We start from the raw sequence: 22,080 nt of genomic DNA, 5'->3' as shown, positions 1-22,080 counted from the left end.
TTATGAGTTATTGCCCTTTAATTGAAAATTGGGGGGTCTTTTGTCCAGAGTTGATCTCGGGAACTACAGATGATAGATGCATGAAATTTGGCGAAATTGTCGGTAACATTTTATAGTTTTGCTGGCATGAAAATTTTGGTAATTTCTTTGTTAGTTTTTGAGCTATTTGTCGCCAAAGTTTAAGATTTTTTCGGGGCTGAAATTTTGTTGCTTTTTGTATTATAACCTTTAAACTAAAAATATTTTGTTAATACATATAGAACAAAAGTTGTTTAGAATAACGAGAGCTTTCATTTAAAATTAAGAAAAAAGGGCTGGCCCCTATAATTAGGGGTCAGCAGCTCATACACGTATTTTTCTGATAGCAAAAATCGTTATCATTTTATGAAAAAAAATTAATTCAGTTATTGTTAATATATTAAATAATGTCATTTGGTATCAAATTTAAAAAGTTCTGTGCCCTATTTTTTTCAAATTTCATAAAACAAATATGTGTGAATCGTAACGTTACATGAACGAGTTAATTTGTCTACATAGAAATGCCACTTTAAGGCCCAGGCATATACTGCATTACGTTGTGTTGCGTCTTAGATAAATAGTTGTGATTCAATTTCATTTTTTTTCATCTATATCATTTATGAATTCAATGAACACACATTATTTTAACGTTCTATGTGCAACTATTTGTCGGGGCGCCCCTGTTTGTAACCCCCGCGCGCGCGCCGAATGTAAACAGTAACGAACGGCATTGTAGAAAAGAGAGAGCCGTAATGCAGAAGAGAAGTTGTGTATTCTTTCGACGTACAAATGCATTTTCAATTTACTGTGAAACATATGAACATGCACAGGGAACAATACTACATATTTGTTTAAGGAGGATATTTTTCTCGTGTGAATCGTTTACGAGGAAATTCTGACAGCCACACTTCTGTCGACGATCAGCCGTTGATAAGCTACGAGTAATAAAGGGGAAAAGATGGACATTAAAGTGTGTGATTTATGTGGATGTTACTGAAGAAGGTGAGGCTTTTACTCCTTTTAAAGTTTAAAAAAGTTAAAGTTAAAATTTAGTATATAGTATAGATGTACATGTAAGTACGTGCACACTGTTTGTTTTTGTTATGGTGTGGGTGTTGGGTGATACTAAAACAAGTCCCACGGAGAAAACAAGTCCCACGTAAGTCCCACGTAAGTCCCACGGCAAATGCGGCTATATATCAATATAATTATGATTGATTATGATTAAATTTGATAAAATAATATTAATTCACACAACAAAATATTTTTATAATTTTTTATTACGGATTTATCGACGAAAAATCAAAGATGTTGGTAAAGATAGATAACTCGTACGTAGAATTCATACGACAGCAGAAGAAATCTGTATACCCGCCGTTTATTGATGGATAATTCAAATTTTCTTTAACAAAATAAAATCTAATAGCAATTTAAAAAAAATGACTTTATATTCATTAAATAACACAAACTAAGTAAAAGTTGGGTAAGTAGACAACTCCTACGCAGAATGCATTCGCCGCCGAGAAAAGAGCACACCTGCCGCTTACCTGATGGGCGATCTTAATGTTTTACTTTTATTTTCTAACTTAAAAAATGATCATATTAATATTGATAAAAAAAAAATACCACATTTATTGATTAACACTCACTAAATTAGTAAAAATCATGAAAGTAAAAAAAAAAATTACGCAGAATCCATAATCTTAACAACTAATTGCTAATTTTTTTATTTTATTTATTTGTTGTTTTTTTTTTTTTGTATGTTAGTCTTTTATTTCATTGTACTAAAAAATGCATTGATAAAATTATTAATTTCTTTACGCAAATTTAGAAAAAAAAAAAGCGCGAATGACTTCAAAATAAAGGGAAAACTCTTAACACAGAAATCTTATGACTGTGGATTTAAAATGCACGCCTGCCATTTATAGTTATGTCATTTTATTTGTAAATTATTTCAGATGGCTGTAAAGTTAACATTTTGCCTTATGATTATGTTCAGAAGAGAAGTTTACTTATTGCTGAGATTAATTTATTATATTACATGGAGTTGGGTGATATGAGTTTTATATAGTCCATATATCACTCCTTTTAAGTTTGACCCAGTTCTGTTCTCTCTAAGAACTGTCATGTTGTAAATTCTGAATTTACTGGGTGGGTTTAAATACAAAATTTACACATGTTGGAAATTTTGTATTTACGAGGGTTGTCCCATGAGTTCGTGGACACATGTAATTTTATTCAAAATAACAGCACCATTATCAGGAAAGGATTATAATATTGTAATAAAGAGTATAATATGCATATGTATAAAAATCTGAGCAATGTACATTTTTGTAATGGAGTTATCGATGTATATACTTTGCCTATATAGGCCGCACGGCCCAGTCTGACATTGAGTTATAACGACGTTTCTATAAGGTCGTAGTCCTGGGTCTACCTAAGAGTAATATGCCGCATTCACCGTTCGGTCAGAGGGTACAATCGCATATTCCATCAAAATATCACTTGTGCCACTTATGAATAAGTAAACTCAAACTATTTTGATGTTTTTCCTGCTTCCTCAATCGTTTGTTTTTTTACCTCAGCCGAAACACTTTTTTATGATGGCGCGCTGTTCCGTGAGGTCAGATAACGTCGCTTTTTCAGAAGTTTTTAAAGACATATTCTTGCCGCAATATCTTTTAAAAGTCCTCTACTGGTTTGAGAATATTTTCAAACGACGTATGAAAATGACGTACACCATACAGACTACATCACAATAGAAGATTATGAAGTTTTGAAATATTTTATAAAAACTGTAAATATTCATATCTAAAAACTCAATTGCAAAATTTAGACAATTTTTACGCTGGGCCGTGCGTAAATTCCGCGACCCTTTGATACATCAAAATTTTACTTTATTTCTAAGGAAAACAGTCAAAACCACTTTAGATTGATTTTGAAATTTTATGACAAAAATTTAGATATACAATATGTATAAATAAACCCATTTAAAATGACAAAAAACGCGACTGTCCACGAACTTGTTGGACAACTCTCGTACACCCACCCTGTAAATTCAAAATTTACAACAGGACAGAACCATGCGTTCATTCAGAGTATTTTTTTGGGGGGGGGGGGGGGTAGGGGGGGGGGTATTCAGGTTTGTCGGGGGAGGGGGTCGAGGCATATTTTTGGTCATTTTACGATGAAAATTTACGAAATTTGATTTTTTTTCCAGGGGGGGGGGATTCCACCCCATCCTCCAAATCCCATCTAGATCAGCTCATGAAAAGTCTGTTAGTGGTGAAAATCTTCCTAAAAGTCAAAGAAAAAATCTTGCATCTACTCCAAAAAAAAAAAAGAAAAAAAAAGAATGATGACTGAAAAAAATATTTGATGGAAGTTCATGAGTTATACTAACATATACATGTATTGTTATTAAATTGTTATTGTCAGCAAGAACATTCTAGTCTACGGCAGCTTACCGTTCACGAGACTGTTCCACGATCTTTGGGTCTAAAGACCAACTCTGTTTTAAATGTTTTTTTTCTACATAATGAATGACAAATCGTATTTCAAAAATAGAAACCAGCGGAGATCGTCATATTTTTCGAAACCCTTATGATTAAAGAGAAGGCTTTGAAAACAGGTATAAATATATAGTTGTTTGCTTGTCAATTTTCAGCAAGGAATCAAGCTTTTTTCTCGAGATTTCCATTATATTCCCCCAAATTATTCGGAAACCTATGGAAATCTATACATATGTTAAAAGTAACTTTCTACTGAAATAAATGTTTTCGACTTCTTATTTTATCGAATTATTCATAATAACTGCTAGAATCACACAAGCGTATATGTATACAAGTATGTATATTTATAAACATGGATTTCTTTCTCTCTTTCTTTGTCTTCCCTCCTTCTTTCACTTCATCTCTTTCTCCGTCTTCTCCATCCATCTCTCTCTCTTTCTTTCTCTCTTCATGAACGGAAAAACCATACAAACATCGAGAGAGAAAAATACTTATATATATATATGTAGTTGAACCTGCGTTTAACTGTTCTAGTACATGTATTTTTTCAATACAATTAAAATACATGTATAGAGAAAATTATCAAGCAAACGGGATTGAGTGTGTAGGAAAATAAATAAATAAATAAATAGCTATAGGACATGCACAAAAAATCTGTGCCAATATATCAATCATTTTCAAACTGATAGACATATTTTAATATTTTTGTAGCGAGTCGGTAAGAGTTCCACTGCAACATTCACATTCTAAATGTTCGAAAAGCAAAATGTCATTCCGACAATTTTAATGAATCACACTGAACAGAATGAATCGAAGGTCGAGAAATGTTTTACATTTGATAAAAACAGGGACGTATATACTAAGTATATACGTCCCTGATAAAAAGAAAGTCAAGAATAATGCAAGAATAATGCATGGCTGCATTACCAAATATTATTGATTTTTTAATGTATATACATGTATTTATTGACATGTGCATATGTTTTTCATACGACAAACAATCATTCACTTCACTTTCCCTCAAACGGTTACACACAGAGTTTTGTATAAAAAAAGAAAAAAAGAAAGAAAAAAAAAGAAGCGGGACCATTGTCACAATCTGAACACGAACACGTTGATTAATGTATTTTTTTATCTCTATAAATCATGTACTAATTACAAAATAACTTGCTCATTATTCCCTTCACTACTTTACTATAATATTTGGGGCTAGTGGAAGGGGGGGGGGCTACATGTCCAAAGATGATTGGTGATCGTTGGCTCTACCTATACACGTGTATATATACACGTGTTAGTTTCTTGTATATTCTGTGTGAATTGAACGGTTTTTTTTGTCGCTTAAGACACAATAGACCTTTACCTACCTGTATATTGGGAGACGACCGTGAAGCACACCGTGTACACAACCCCCACCCCATCTCTCTCTCTCTCTCTCTCTCTCTCTCTCTCTCTCTCTCTCTCTCTCTCTCTCTCAAATGTTTTAGGTGACTAGGAAAAATAACAGTTATGAACGAGTAGATCTACGAAACACAAAAAAGTTATGTTTCAAAATACTATGCAGTCCACTTTTATTATTCCCGTTGATAGAGCAAGGTCGCTACATGCAACACAATTATCAAAGTTTCTGACACCCAATTAAAACTTATATGTAATCTTTATGTAATCTATATGAAATTGAAGACGAATAACACTCAATCCTTATATATCTCATGTACACTTACACTGAACACTTAATCAAAAAATATTATAAGCCATCAGTGTTTTAACTAGTCAAACTTAATATAATTTCTATAGTACATTCATAACCATAAACATTTAAACATGTGTGTTACTAACTTCAAGAAGCTTATAAAATACAGAAAAACAAAATTGTTTTTGTAAAGGAAAGTATAATTCATTATTATTTACGAAACAGACCAGACATATAATAACCAAGAAGATTGCCATGTCATTGAGTTGAATCATTTTACAACGTTAAACATTGAACCGGGTGCTTTTTTTTTCCTCCATTGAAAATTGAAACCAAAATATACCCGGTTACATTCGTTACATTGATATCATGCGATGTAAAATTTTGCTACAGTCTTATGAATGACGTATGTAATATTTGTTTTTAGAAACAAAATCAGGACTTGAAGATTTACATATATTTTGGTGAACTAGGCAATGAAAGTCTTAGATCTAGATATGAGAAAGAACAGGCTAACGTACTTGTGTAAGCATTCCAGTTTATAATTATTTGTTCTCCTCATAATTTTAGTAAATTTATACGGAGAAAGAATATACGTTTAAAGCAAAGTGCACGCACATTTTCGTATATACACAATCAGTTCTGTACAATGTTAGTAACTGTTTACATCTTGAAAAACTTGGAGAAGATGTAAGAATTTTTCTTTGGCTTTGTAGATGATTTTCGATCACATACTTTTCATGAGCTTAATCTAGATGGGATTCGGGGGTGGGGGAGGGGGGGTTGGAGTTCCGCCCCCCGTGGAACAAATCAAATTTTTTAAACTTCCTCGATCCCCTCCCTTAACAAACCTGAATATATCCCTCAAAAATATTCTGGATGAACGGATGGTTTTTATTACGTTTTAATATTAATAATAATCATGTATACGAGGGTTTATTAGAAAAGTTCGCGGACAAGTTGACTTGTGAGCGGACTATTTACATGATACTAGCGAAACTTTTCAGATTTAACTTTTATTTTCTAAGAAATATGAAACGATTTGTTTGTTTTAAATGCACCATAAAAAATATACAGCTTAATTATTTGATGAATATGCTTCACGGAGCATGTCAAATTTTTTTTGTTTTTTTAAATTTTTTATATTTTGTACGCATTTTTCCTTCTTAAGAAAATGTACCGTTGAAGTGGATGAAAATAAACGATATTTCATATGACATCACAATAACTTCTGAGGGTCATTTTATGAAAGTTTTAAGTTGAAGAATTTCTGACCGTTTTATCGCCGAACTTGGACGAGCAACGCTTGAAAAATGAGTAAAAAACTTTGACGTCTGTTATATTTATGGACATCTTGGAGCACCGGGCCGTCATTTAATTTTGTGTGCACGCAGGAAAATCTTCGATGGAGACCAAAGGGTTCTTATATGAATGCTACTATTTTTTTTTATAGGAAAAACGTTTACAACTTGAATCACAGAGATTTCAAATGGTAGTCATTTAATAAAACATACGCCATCCTACAAAGTTCACAGTAATTTTGCCGTAAATCACTGTCCACGAAGTTTTCTAACAACCCTCCAACGTACAGTTGATTAAAAAAAAAAACTAAGGTAATGAAAAAATCAAATCCATTAATATAGGTACATGTAGGTATTCGACAAGGGTAATTTAAGCGTACACATGTACATTCCTTCAGGCTTGTGTGTTTCGTAAAGACTAGTTCTTAAATCTTTCACTGTATTATAATTTATCATAAAAGCCTCAGTGACAGGCATAATAAAAAATTTGTATTAATATGATCATTTTTAAGTTAAAAAATATAAAACATTAAAATAACCCATCAGGTAAGCGGCAAGAGTGCTCTTTTCTCGGCGGGCGAATGCATTCTGGGTATGAGTTGTCTACTTACCTGATTTTTACTTAGTTTGTGTTAATTAATGAATATAAAGTCAACTTTTTACTGCTATTAGATTTTATTTTGTTGGAGAAAATTAAGATTATCCATCAATTAAACGGCGGGCATATAGATTTCTTCTGCTACCGTATGAATTCTACGTACGAGTTATCTACCTTTACCAACATCTTTGATTTTTCGTCGATAAATCCGTAATAAAAGCTTATAAAAATATTTTGTTGTGTGAATTAATATTATTTTATCACATTTAATCATAATCAATCATAATTATATCGATATATAGCCGCATTTGCCGTGGGACTTACGTGGGACTTACGTGGGACTTGTTTTCCCCGTGGGACATGTTTTAGTATCAGCGGTGGGTGTTTGCTTACTAGGCTAACGTGTAATTTTTACATGTTTCATGGATGTTTAGACTCGCTCGAGGTTCATGGGGGACTGGAAAGGGTAACTGAATTTATCTATTTAAAAAAATAACAGATTGTGAATTTTCAACTCAAAATTCAAAGCAGGGTCTAATTAGAAACATATCATATATTCTTGTGCAGAAGTAGACATAACTTCAAGTAAATAAAATTGTATACTTCAGACTTCAGAGTTAAAACATGACTTTAATATCTTTATGATGCCAATCATTGTATCATTAGAAAGGTTTAGCAGACCAACGGGTACCCGGTACATGTACTTGTACATGTAGGTTACAAGTTAGAACTATGCGTACTATTCTACCAGTTCACATAATTTTTCTTGTTTAGCAGTTATGATGTGTACTTAAATTGTCCTTGTTAATTAGAGTCTTCCGTTTTCAACGGAAGACCCTCTTGTTATTCTATTGTTTTTTTTTATTATTATTATTCTTCTTGTTTTTCCTTCTGACTTCTTTTTTGCTTTATATCTCAAAAACTATTCAACCGATTTTCAAGAAATTTTCAGGGATAATGTTAAATACTTGTCCCTTGAAGATTTTAAACTTTCAGTCATTAAGTCACTTCCGTTTTCTAGTTACGTCATTTTTAAAAATTTCAAAAAGTGATTTTGTCCAGGACTTTTCTCGTAAACGGTTGTTTATAAAGACTTGAAATTCTCTGTGATTGTAAATCTGCGGATTTACTTATGGCAAATTTACAAAAAAAATTATTTTGTCACTTCCGGTCGAAACCGGAAGTGATTCTAATTTTTCGGAATTTTCATTTTTTTGAGCGAATAATAAAATTATATGCATGTTGTAGAGTTTGCAAAGCTAAATGCAAAACTGAAATTCGTTTTCAAATCGGATGATGCATTTAAGAGATATCGGGGTTTAAAAATTGATCTTTCCGGAAATTTTGATTCCGTGTTTTTGGTTTTAAAAATAGTGCAAATTTCACACTGAAAGTAATTTCTACTGAAAACAATTCGTACTGATAATTAAACTATATATAAAACACAAAATTATATGCATATTGTAGAGTTTGCAAAGCTTAATACAAAACTGAAATTCGTTTTCAAGTCGGATGATGCATTGCAGAGATATCGGGGTTTAAATATTGATTTTTCCGGAAATTTTTATTCCGTGTTCTTGGTTTAAAAAATAGTGTAAAATTCACACTGAAAGTAACATCTGCTGAAAACAATTCGTGCAGGTCATAAAACCGGACTCTGTTTTTTAATAGTTAATTAAAGTGTTTATCGATACAATTTCATTATTTCGATCGATAATTACGTTGTTAGTTTTTATTAGTTTTATTAGTTTTAATCGAAATAATTATCGTATGATTCCCATTTTCAACTCGCCATGTTTTGACTGCGAACAAACAGCTGATAGCGGTGTGTCTACATTTTTAAAAGAAGCATGGCCTGCAAGACGTCGATAGTGGAAATTTCAGCTCTACTAACGTATGACAGATTATAAAGGTATGTTTCAATACAGGGTATGTCGTATTGACTTTTTCTTTTCAAAGTATTTGCACTTTTCAATCTAATCCGAGATTCCTCTGACTCTTACCTCCGCTTTTGAAGTACATCACAATATAAAAGCGGGCGTTAGAGTCAGCGGAATCTCGGAATATTATCTGTCCAGTGTATTTTCACGGTAGCTGCAGAACTGTAGCTCTCCGGGAAAAAAATATTGACAGACCGGAGAGCTACAGGGCCACCCATTGAAAAAATTGTACATGTATATTTATTGCGCAGAAAAACGTGCGCTAGTTTTGGACTGATTTACCTTATTTATACGCAAATTCTGTGAAAACATTAGTACCATTAAATTCTTCATGCAATTTACTACTGATATCGACTCTTTATTTGCCTCAGACTTTCTCCAAAACACGCTACCGACCTCGGAAAATCAAGTATGTTGAATTTACATCGAGATCGAGAGTCGCCATTTTTACATGTAAACAAAATGGACCACATGAATTTACGGGACTGGTGATGGTGTTTAAAAGACTATCCGAGGCAAGTGAAGAGAGGATATCAGTAGTAAATTGCATGAAGAATTTAAAATTAAAAGCGGTGGGAGTCCTAAGGTACACAAGAATAGAATGTTGTAATTAGAGTGCATGTTTGCATGATGATAACTTTACCCTAAATATTTAAATATAGCAGATCTTTACCATATCGCCTTCACTTAATTTTTAAATTAAAAAACTCATGCTTGTGTTTAATTAAATAAATATATTTGACAAAGTAAATATTCAATCTAATTAAAATTAGACCTTTTGTCTCGCTCTCTGTTATATATGGTTATTGCTTGTGTAACAGGCATGTAAAACAGAGTGCGAGATGAAAAGTCTCAAATTTCAAATTATATCAAGCTCAGAATTTAGGTCAATGTTCCATGATATCTATTAAACAGTCCTCTCAAGATATAAGTATTTCACAGAATCATTGTAATTTGAGAGATTAGATTATCTTTTATACATATTGATTCATTTTAGGTAAGCTTTACATGCATATCACATCTACATAGCATGTAAATAATTTTTACTGCATGTGCCTCAGATCTCTCTCTCTCTCTCTCTCTCTCTCTCTCTTTCTCTCTCTCTCTCTTTTAATCTTGGCAAAGACTGAAACTGTCAGAGGGCAACTTAATTTTGTGACAAAAATATCTTGATCTTGTAAAAGAAATCCAAAGTGCATTGAATTTTAAAATGAGCATGTATTATTAATCCCTCATTTTTATGCGCATTATACATAGTATTGTTTTTAAAACATGTAATTCGTAAGAAAAAAAAACCCTCGCTAAATTTATTCGCAATAAATCCCAGTAGAATTGACAAAACATGGTATACACGTACCAGAAGCTTATACTTTGACACTGCATGTTTGGATTGGTAATATTCCTTTGTAGTTTATGAATTGAAATATTGCTGTCGCACTTCAAGTAAAACAAACTCTCTCTCTCACTCCTGCTCTCGCTCTCTCCCAATCTGATATGTCTATACCCAAGAAATTATTTTAATGGTATGATATTATGACTTGATATGCACATTTTTGTTTTTGTACTGGCTAAATGTTAATGTCATATACCGGTATTTGGATATGTCATACGGTACTTATAACACCGCATGGTCAGTGTATTTTTTCCAAAAATATTATGTATATGTTAATGTAAACACAGCTATTACAAGTACATGTATGTTAACACAGCTAATTTTTTTTTTTTCATTTCAGCTTAAAGCAGACTCTTGTTACCACATGGCTTTTACCTGTTGATTCTTGTGGTTTCAGCTCTTGAGGTTAACCTGTCACCTCTACCCACATGCATATTCCCTGTGTTCTACAGACTATCTACCGGTAATTCAAATTAAATCGGATAATGCATGAACAATAATGGAACTTTAAGAAAGCATCATGTCCTATTGTGGTTTGTTCATGTTTGATAAGAAATTATGAAAAACAAAATTAAGGCTGTTTAAAGAAATATAATTGTTGTGAAAATTTGTTTTTCAATAAAAGTAAGCAATTATATTTCCTTCATTTTTTATTTTATAAAGATATTTAGATGTGTTTACATAGTTGAAAAATCACCCAACTCTTTCCAGTTTTCTCCATTAAGATTACATGTAGGATATGTAAATGTACATTTGACTTTTAAATAACACCAGCAATGATTATTACTTTTGAAATGAGCAAGAAACAATCTATTTTCATCCTTTTAAGGTATATATGCATAAAAAAAGTAGAAAAAAACATGTCAAATTTGAACATTTTTAATGGAATTCTCCTCCGCCTCCAGCTACCCGGGTGTGTTTGAATTTAATTTTATTTAAGGCTGATGTTGAACTTGTTGATCTTACTGTTTTATCATGGTTAAAAAGAGACAAGAAACCAGAATAGATTAGATTTTTAATAAATATGATTGTTAGCTTACTTTTTTTCATGGAAAAAAGAAATCACATGCAGGAATACTTGTCTATTTATTTATTAAAATGCTACAACTCATTCAAGAAACATAAAAAGATCAAATTTTAGTATCATTGATGATTGTTTTCAAACATGTGTGAGAAATGACTCATAGAAATTGCCACAAGTTTCAGAAAATTAGGCAAAATATTTCAATCCATGACTTTTTATGAAAATCAAAAGATAGGGGGTGGGTATACATGTAAGGGCATTTCTAAGTTATGTGAAGCTTTTATCAAGATAATATCATGTAGATGTATGTTGTATTGAATAAGGTTTCTTATTAAAGGTGGTTGAACAACAATTTACCTTTAAAAGGTCAGGTAAAGATGTTTTACTATGGAGAACCCTGTAAACCTGTGTTGAGTAAAAGAAATTGGAAATGGTGGGTTCACTTAAATGGCCATATGTTTATTAAACCTCAATGGAATTGTCAATATGTGGTATACTTTTTTCTCAGAATTGCATTAGCTTTCTTATTCTAAGACAAAGACATCTGTTCATAAAATGTACTAAGTTATAGGTAGCAAGGGACGATTCGGATAAAGTACCCGTTAATATTTTTGTAAAATTAAGGTACATCACTACACCTAGACTTATACTTTTTAAGACGTGACTACTTCACAAGATGGCGATTTAAATGTTTTGTTGAACACTTAATATCGTTCGATTGGGTTGTATACCATCATAGCTTAATGGTTAAAGTATTGGGTTTCTAAACCGTTTGAGTTTTAGTCCGCCTGGAGCTTTTGTTACTGTTTATTGAATTAAATTTTTGAAAATGTAATTGTTCATCCAAATTTGCACATTTTTTGCCTTTTTGACTTAAACACTTCTTATCAATTATGATATCTATCATAATCAAGTAATTTTCTGCTGATTTGAGAAAATATTTCAAGGTGTTTTGAGCCACCTTAAGAGATGCTGTACTTGAAGGCTTATGAGTGTTGCTAAGATTCATAAAATGAATTTTAATGATCATCATTAGAGGGATTTCCCTTGTTGGAATTGGTATGCAATATGAAAACCCCTAATGTTTAATATTGATATGAGAATTGAATGGTGAAACTTGCGGCTAAGACTGTTGTGTTGACTTTACACTGTGAAATTGCAAGTTACAAATGGGAGGTTATATAACTCGAAATTTATGTGGATGGGACATTATATACCTATTCACTTGGTATGAGGATGATAGCAAGTTTATTGTCCTCCAAGACAGCCACTATTTCATGGGCGAAGCCAAGTGAAATAGTTGCTGTTGAGGAGGACAATAAACTGTCTGTCATCCTCACACAACACAACAGTCTTAGTCTGTCTTTCTGTCAGTAAATAGATATAGATATATTAATTATTATCCTGAAGAAAACTTAATTTGTTGGCCATGCAGAATTTCTTGATGATAAACAAATTAGAATTATCGGACTTTGAATTTAATGCTGTGATCGGATTATACCAGAGGTGTTCCGAGTTTAAAAAAGGGAAATCGAATGCTGCCGGTGAATACTTTCGTTGACTATTCACCATGGACAGATAGCATAGAAACTATTTCACAGTTAGATGGAATAGCATGTTTATTCATTGTAATTTTACATAGGAAATATTCACAGAAATATAATAAACTTTACATTGCTAAGTTTCTGACATTTGATGGTGCAACAAGCACACAGTTTGGAAGGTCAAAGGTGACATCTTTTGTATCTGACTCCTTTTCGGCTTTATAACTCAAAAAGTTTATAACCGATTGAAATGAAACTTTGAGAGATTATGTGCAACTATTATGCCTCTAATATAAGATCCTAAAGTTTCTTTGAAAACGACCTTTCCGTTTTTACGTTACGTCATTTAAAAAAAAAATTTAAAAAGTCATTTTGTCATTTCATTCCGATTTTACATTTGTCATTTTACTTATGTAATAGGGCCGAGAAATGAAAATCTGTCACTTCCGGTCGAAACCGGAAGTGATTCAAATTTTTCGAAAAATTAAATTTTTTGATCAAATAAAAAAAATATATGTATTTGGTAGAGCTTAATAATCTGAATCTAACACTGAAATCCGTTTGAAAATCGGACGATGCATTACAGAGTAATTGGGGTTTAAAAATTGATTTTTCCGGAAATTTTGATTCCGCGTCCTTGGTTTAAAAAATAGCGTAATGTTTAAAGTAAAATTAACTCGTACCAAAAATAATTGCTAAGTCGTACTTGAACAGATTCGGATTTTTTTTGTTAAGTCGTTCTTGAAATCGGAAAGGTTTTTGTTAAGTCGTACTTAAAATAATTCGTATTTTGTTAAGTCGTACCAGGAATAATTCGATTTTTTCATCTTTTTATTTTAGTTACATTTGTGATTGGTTTAAGAGCTCTGCTTCTTTCAGGATTTTCCAGCTTTACTTCCGACATTAACGGAAGACCCACTCGTTGCTTTGCAACGAGCTTTGCTCTAGTGTTTTAAATGTAATTTTTTATTCTCTTTTTTTAATCTGACTACTGGCAGTACTGGCCTGCGAGCAGTTCTCGTCGAGGACCATTTCTCGCTGGTGCACTGTAACATCATATTTTCGTATATAATTTTATGTGTTGATAAAATGACGTAACAATGCACTGGTGAGAAATGGTACTCGGCGAGAACTGATCGCACGCCAATATTGATTAATTACAGACAAAAACTGAAGGCTGCGCGTGTTATTTTTTATTGAACAACATTGTTTAAAATAATTCTTTATATATGTGATGATCAGACCGGTTTGAATACCAGTGCCAGAAAGCTCAGTTGGTAGAGCACCTGACTAGAGATTCAGGGGGCCCAGGTTCAAATCCCGGTTTGGTCCTTCATTATTTCTCCCATCCTGTTACAATATTGGTGCTGTGACCAACCCCTGGAACTAACAGGTTAACTCCTGCCAGGGGTGATCTTCGAGGGTGAAGATCATTTAAGGGGGAAGGAATGTGACGGTCAGACTGGTTTGAATACCGGTGCCAGATACATGTAGCTCAGTTGGTAGAGCACTTGACTAGAGATTCAGAGGGCCAGGTTCGAATCCCAGTTTGTTCCGTCGTTATTTCTCCCATCTTTTACATATTACATGTATATCAGATATATGACAGATGATTAAGGTCATCACATGTTTTGCAAGATGCAATAAGTGTTAAAAACCTTTACTTTACAACACAATACATATAAGTGAATATTTATGTTTCCTGTTATTATTTGGTGTGGTTTTCTTGACAGTGTCGCATAAACAATTTACCCGCTCCTAAAACACAAACTTTCTTTTTTGTGGATTCAGCTTACCGCTGATTGGCTGCTGTTGCAGCAGACAAATAAGATATGCACGCACAAAACACAATGAACTTATCAGAGAATGAGTTGAGTTTATTTCAACTGTTGGAATTTGGGGTTGTTTTTTTTTAAATGTATACTTGTGACAAAACATATATGTGGTACATACAGCTGTAGCTTTGTGAAGAAAATTTTGGTTAGACCATATATACCTATCATGCAAGTAAATGATATTTACAAAAAACTTGCAATTTATGGCGCACGAAATATACGCTAGTTTTATAAAGATTGACATACATGTAATGTACCACATTCTGTGAAAAATAATCTATTAAAAATTCTTCATTAAGTTTACTCTTACATGTTTTATGCTTATTACACATAGTATTGTTTTTAAAACATGTAATTTATAAGAAAATAAGCAAAAACCCTTGCTAAATTTATTTGCAAAAAAAAAAACACAGTAGAATTGATAAAAAATGGTATACCAGAAGCTAATACCAGTACATGTACTTTGACGCTGTTTGGTGGGTAATATTCGTTTGTAATTTACGAATTGAAATATTGACTGTTGCACTACAAGTACGGTAATAAACTCTCTCTCTCTCTCAAACTCTCTCTCTCTCAATTTGATAAGTGTTTATACCTATGAAAATTTTTTAATATTATATTATGACTTGATATGCAAATTTTTGATCTTGTACTGCCTAAATGTTATGTCATGTATTGGGATATGTCATACCTATTACACTGCATGGTCAGTGTATTTTTTCCAGAAATACTATGCATATGTTAATGTAAACACAGCTATTACTAGTACATGTATGTAAACACAGCTAATTATTATTTTTTTTTTATTTCAGCTCAAAACAGACTCTTGTTACCACATGGCTTTTACCGGTACCTGTTGATTCTTGTGGGTCAGCTCCTGAGATTAACCTGTCACCTCTATCCACATGCATATTCCTTGTGTTCTACAGACTATTTACCGGTAATTCAAATTAAATCCGATAATGCATAAACAATAATGGAACTTGAAGAAAGCATCATGCCATGTTGTGGTTTGTGTTTGATAAGAAATTATGAAAACAAAATTAAGGCTGTTTATAAAGAAATTCATAATTGCTGTGAAAATTTGTTTTTCAATAAAAGTATGCAATTATGTTTCCTTTATTTTTTATTTCATAAAGATATTTAGATGTGTTTACATAATTGAAAAATCCCCCCCCCCCTCTATTTAATTGTCTGCATTAAGATTACATGTAGGATATGTTAATGTACATTTGACTTTGAAATAACATCTGCTATGATAATTACTTTTGAAATGAACAAGAAACAACCTCTTTCTACCTTTCTAAGGTATATATGCATAAAAAAAAGTAGAAAAACATGTCAAATTTGAAAATTTTTCATTGAAATCAACTCGATCTGTCTCCAGCTACCTGGGTGTGTTTGAATTTAATTTTAATTTAAGGCAGATGTCTAACTTGTAGGTTGTAACTTACTGTTTTAGCATGGTTAGAAGGAGACTAGAAATCAGAATAGATTAGATATTCACTAAATATGACTTTTTTCATGAAAACAAGAAATCACAAGCAGGACAGCTGTCTATTTGTTAATTAAAATGGTACAAATCATACAATAAACAAATAAAGATCAAATTTTAGAATCATTGATGATTGTTTTCATATGTGTGAGAAATTACTCAAGGAAATTGCCACACGTTTCATAAAATTAGGTAAAACATTTCAAACCATGACTTTTTATGAAAATCAAAAGATTGGGGGGGGGGGGGGGGGTATACATGTAAGGGTATTTCTAAGTGATGTGAAGCTTTTATCATGATTATATCATGTAGGGGTATGTTGTATTGAATAAGGTTTCTTTTTAAAGGTGGTTGAACAAAAGTTGACCTCTAAAAGGTCAGGTAAAGATGTTTTACTATGGAGAACCCTGTAAATCTGTGTTTACTAAAGGAAATTGGAAATGGTGGGTTCACTTAAATGGCCATATTTTTATTAAACCTCAATGGAATTGGCAATATGTGGTATTCTTTTTCTCAGAATTGCATTAGCTTTCTTAGTCTTTTCATAAAAATGTTAGTGTACTAAGTTAAAGGTACAAGGAACAGTTTCGGATAAAGTACCGTCAATATTTTTGTAAAATTGAGAGTGACTGTACTTGAAGGTTTATCATTGTTGCGTAGATTCATGAAATGAATTTTAATGATTATCAATAGTTAGAGGGATGTCTCTTGTTGGAATTGGTAAGCAATATTAAGGCCCCTGATTTTAAGTACATGAGAAGCAGAAATAAATTGTGAAACTTGCGGCTATGACAGATATGTTGACTTTACAGTGAAATTGAAGGTTACAAACGGGAGGTTATATAACATGAAATGTAGGTGGATGGGATATTATATGCCTATTTAGTATTTACTGGGTATGAGGACAATAGCAAGTTTACTGTCCCCAAAGACAGCAACTATTTAATGAGGCAAAGCCAAGGGAAATAGTTGCTGTGGAGTGGGACAATAAACTTGCTATTGTCCGAATAGTCAGTTAATTGGTATTTCATTATACAGAAGAAAACTTTAGTTGTCAGCGATGCACAATTTCTTGATGATAAACAAATTAGAGTTAAATCAAACTTTGTATTTAATGATGCGATCTTATTAGGTCAGAGGTGTTCCGAGTTTAAGGTGATATGGGACACTTCCATGTTGTGACGTATTGTTTATCGAAATAAACAATAAAATAAAGTGTAATTATATAAGTACATGTAGTTTCTTTTCAAAAATGGTCACATAACTCCTTAGCACAGTGGGTTAGAGGGTTACTAGGAACCTGTAAGTCATGAGTTCGAATCCCGCTGGGGTTTTTACAATTTTTACCTTTTCAAATATTTTTAAAAGCTATTTTTTGGTTAAATATTGTAAATATTGATGACTATTCACCATGGGCAGATAGCATGGATACTATTTTAAATTAGATAAAAAGGCATGTTTATGCGGGCGCCTTCTAGTGATCAATTTGTCCGTCTGTCCATCCGAGATGGCTTGACAGGAGCATAGCTTCTCTCCCCTTGGCCCAATCTGGCTCATACCTCATCCACAGGGTTCCTTTGGTTGAAGGATGTGCAGTGACCTTGAACCATGTTTTTAGGTATAAGGTTAAGGTCATAGCAGAATTATATATATAAAATCCTTGTCTGGGGCATATCTTTTTTCCCTTTGGTCCAATCTGGCTAATACTCACAGAGTGTCTCTATGGTTAAACGATGTGCAGTGACCTTGCATGAAATTTCTAGGTAAAGGGTGAAGATCATATCTGATCATGCAAAAATCCTTTTTTGAGAGCATATATAATTTCTACTAACCCTTATTTGGCTCAGACTTCACATAAGCAGAGCGTTTGAGTAAAGGGTGAAAGGGTGTGTAGTGACCTTGAACCTATTTTCAGTGAAAAGAAACTGTGAAGGTCATAGCAGAATTATATTTTTAAAAATCCTTGTCCGGAGTATATCTTCTCTCCCTTTGCTCCATTCAGCCTCATACTTCACCCACATGATGCCTTTGATCAAAATATATGCAATGACCTCGAATGATATTTGTAGATGAAGAGTCAAGGTCATATCAGATCACACAAAAATCCATATTTCAAGAGCATAGATATACTCTCCTTTTAGCCCCAATTTGGCTAATATTTTACCTTTACAGAGTTTATTGGTTAATGGCGTGCAGTGACCTTGAACCAAGTCTGTCAATGTGAAGGCAGGGCTCGACATTAACGCTTGTCCGCTTGTCCGGTACCAGTTAAAAAAATATGCGGACAAGTGAATATTGCTGGCCACTTGTCCGACTGGACAAGTGCATTTTTTATAGTAAGAAGTCTCCAACATTTAAAAAAGAAAAGAAAGTTTTGTGATAAGTTTATCTGTAGTCTCGTTATAAGTTTATCGATTAGTTATTTTGAATTTCGATCCCGACATCAAATTGCAATGCAATTGAGTTACTCTTGATCGGGATTGAAGTTCACTAATTTCAAACAACTTTCAAGGTGTGGATCTTAGTTCTTACAAAGTACCAAACACATATGTTAAGAAAAAGAAAGGAAGAAAAGGTAGCAAAGATAAAGGATTATGGAAAGAAATGTAACTTATTTTAGGTTTCATTCATCATTGATAGACTATGATGACATTCCATGTTTAGTTTAAAAAACAGCTGAGAAATCAATATAACAGTTACATGTATTTTTAAACCTGATGCTAAATTTAAGATGTCTTGTAATTTGCCATGACAAAGCTACAGCTGACAAATCATGTTTAATGTTATATAGAACAAATACATGTACATAATTATAGGAAAGACACTTTAAGTTTCCATTTAAAAAGTCAGGTTATTAATTATAGCTAGAGTATTAATCAATAAATGATTTTATTTTAGTAATAGAGTACTGTAGTTCTCAAGTTGACAATATTTGATCTTTAATATTGAAAATTTTTCGGACAAGTGAAGTTGAAGTTCGGACAAGTAAATGTTTTGGTCACTTGTCCGAATGGACAAGTAGGAAAAAAAGTTAATGTAGAGCCCTGGAAGGTCATAGCAGATCTTTTTAAAATTAGTTTTAGACAGTAGATTATTTTCCAAATATGCTTAATCTTGGTCAGATTGAACAAAAATGCATGTATGTTAGGAGGAATGAAATTGAATTAAAAGTTCTATGCCAGCTGGAAAAATTTCAAGTTATAGCTCAAGGTCAAAGCAGAATTCTCTGAAATTACATAAGCGGGGCCCTTTGAAATGTTCACCATTTCAATGTTGTCTGGTTCATAGTAATTTTACATAGAAAATATTCACAGAGGTACAGTAAAGTAAACTTAACATCGATAAGTTTCTGACAATTAATGACGCAACGAGCACACAGTACGAAAGGTCAACCCTTTGAAAAGCAGTGAAGAGAAAAAGTTGCTCAGAATTATGTTTTAAACAAAATTGATTTTTTACGTAAATTCTAATTTTGCATTCTGGGTTAAGAAAAAAGATGTTAGTTCAAGGTAAAGTTAACTTGTACCTAAAATGAAGTCAAATTTGTTAAGTCGTACTTAAACACATTGGTTTTTTTGTTAAGTCGTTCTTGAAATGGTTAAGGGTTTTTGGTTAAGTCGTACTTAAAAACATTCGGATTATGTTAAGTTGTACCAAGAATCATTCGATTTTTAGGGTCTTCCGTTTCCAACGGAAGACCCTCTTGTTTTTCTTCGGTTTCTTTTTATTATTATTTTATTTTTTATTTTTTTTCTGACTCCTTATCGGCTTTATATCTCAAAAAGTTTTCATCCGATTTCAACGAAATTTTCAGAGCGTTTGTAAAATTACCGTGCCTCAAAGATATTAAAATTTCAGCATTTACCTCACTTCCGTTCGAATTTGGCGGCCATTTTTAAATTTACAAAAAGTGATTTTGTCCGGAAGAAATCTCCTTTAACTTTAAAGATATCGCTTTGAGATTTTTACTGGTGATAGATGTATCAATTCTATAATGTACTGGGGGGTTTAAAATTGTGTTCATCAATTTTGCTCAAAACCGGAAGCAGTTCCAATTTTTGGAAATTTTCATTTTTTTGAACAAAATAAGACAATACTACAGTCTTATAGAACTTGCCATGGTGAATTCAAATCTGAAATCCGTTTGCAAATCAAACAATGCATTACAGAGATATCGGGGTTCAAAAATTGATTTTTTCCGGAAATTTTGATTCCGCGTCCTTGGTTTAAAAAATAGCGTAATGTTCAAAGTAAAATTAATTCGTACCAAAAATAATTGTTAAGTCGTGCTTGAACACATTCAGATTTTTTTTGTCAAGTCGTTCTTGAAATCAGAAAGGTTTTTGTAAATTCGTACTTAAAATCATTCGGATTTTGTTAAATCGTACCAGGAATAATTCGATTTTTTTCATCTTTTTATTTTAGTTACTCTTGTTGTTGGTTTAAGAGCTCTTCTAACAGGAACTTCCAGCTTTACTTCCGACATTAACGGAAGACCCACTCGTTGCTTTGCAACGAGCTTTGCTCTAGTTTTTTTATCTTTTTGTACTTAGGTTTCTTTGTTACTAGATAAAGAACTCTGCTTCTTAGACGTACTTCTAGCGTTGCTTTCGACATTAGCGGAAAACCCACTCGTTGCTTTGCAACGAGCTTTGCTCTAGTTATTATTTTATTTTTTATTTTTTTTCTGACTCCTTCTCGGCTTTATATCTCAAAAACTTTTCATCCGATTTCAATGAAATTTTCAGAGCTTTTGTAAAGTTATCGTGCCTCAAAGATGTTAAAGTTTCAGCATTTACGTCACTTCCGTTCAAATTTGGCGGCCATTTTTAAATTTAAAAAAAGTGATTTTGTCCGTAAGAAATCTCCGTAAACTTAAAAGATATCGCTTTGAAATTTTTACTGATGATAGATGTATCAATTCTATAATGTACTGGGGGGTTTAAAATTTTGTTCATTAATTTTGCTCAAAACCGGAAGCAGTTCCAGTTTTTGGAAATTTTCATTTTTTTGAACAAAATAAGACAATACTACAGTCTTATAGAACTGGCCATGGTGAATTCAAATCTGAAATCCGTTTGAAAATCGGACGATGCATTACAGAAATATCGGGGTTTAAAAATTGATTTTTCCGGAAATTTTGTTTCCACGTCCTTGGCTTAAAAAATAGCGTAATGTTCAAAGTAAAATTAATTCGTACCAAAAATAATTGTTAAGTCGTGCTTGAACACATTCGGATTTTTTTTTGTCAAGTCGTTCTTGAAATTAGAAAGGTTTTTGTTAATTCGTACTTAAAATCATTCGGATTTTGTTAAGTCGTTCCAGGAATAATTCGATTTTTTCATCTTTTTTATTTAAGTTACTCTCGTTGTTGGTTAAAGAGCTCTGCTTCTTCCAGGAACTTCCGGCTTTTCTTCTGACATTAATGGAAGACCCACTCGTTGCTTTGCAACGAGCTTTGCTCTAGTTATTATTATACTTTTTCTTTTTTTTCTGACTCCTTTTTTGCTTCATAACTCAAAAAGTTTTCAACCGATTTCAATGAAACTTCCAGAGATTTTAGCAAGTTATCGTCCCTCAAAGATGTTAAAACTTTAAAGACAACATCACTTCCGTTTTGGCGTGACGTCATTTTTAAAATTTAAAAAAAGTCATTTTGTCCGGGACTTTTCTCAAAAACGCTTTAAGACATAGGCTTGAAATTTTCAATTGTTATGATTTGGTCAATTT

At 32.5% G+C, this 22,080-nt stretch overlaps 1 protein-coding gene and 1 long non-coding RNA gene across 2 annotated transcripts in view; one reads left to right on the top strand and one right to left on the bottom strand.

Moving 5' to 3' along the window:
• The window catches only part of LOC128158409 (slowpoke-binding protein-like), a 48,757-nt gene that overhangs the window by 13,486 nt on the left and 13,191 nt on the right, over positions 1-22,080 (bottom strand). The window lies entirely within an intron of this gene.
• On the top strand, positions 559-15,968 carry LOC128158411 (uncharacterized). Its single transcript, XR_008239981.1, has 2 exons — positions 559-1,020; positions 15,668-15,968. It is a non-coding gene; the product is annotated as an uncharacterized LOC128158411 (long non-coding RNA).

The sequence above is a fragment of the Crassostrea angulata genome, chromosome 8, assembly GCF_025612915.1.
Source record: "Crassostrea angulata isolate pt1a10 chromosome 8, ASM2561291v2, whole genome shotgun sequence".
NCBI lineage: Eukaryota > Metazoa > Mollusca > Bivalvia > Ostreida > Ostreidae > Magallana > Magallana angulata.
Note: the sequence above shows the minus strand (reverse complement) of the source record. Positions and strands in the feature narration are given on the sequence as shown.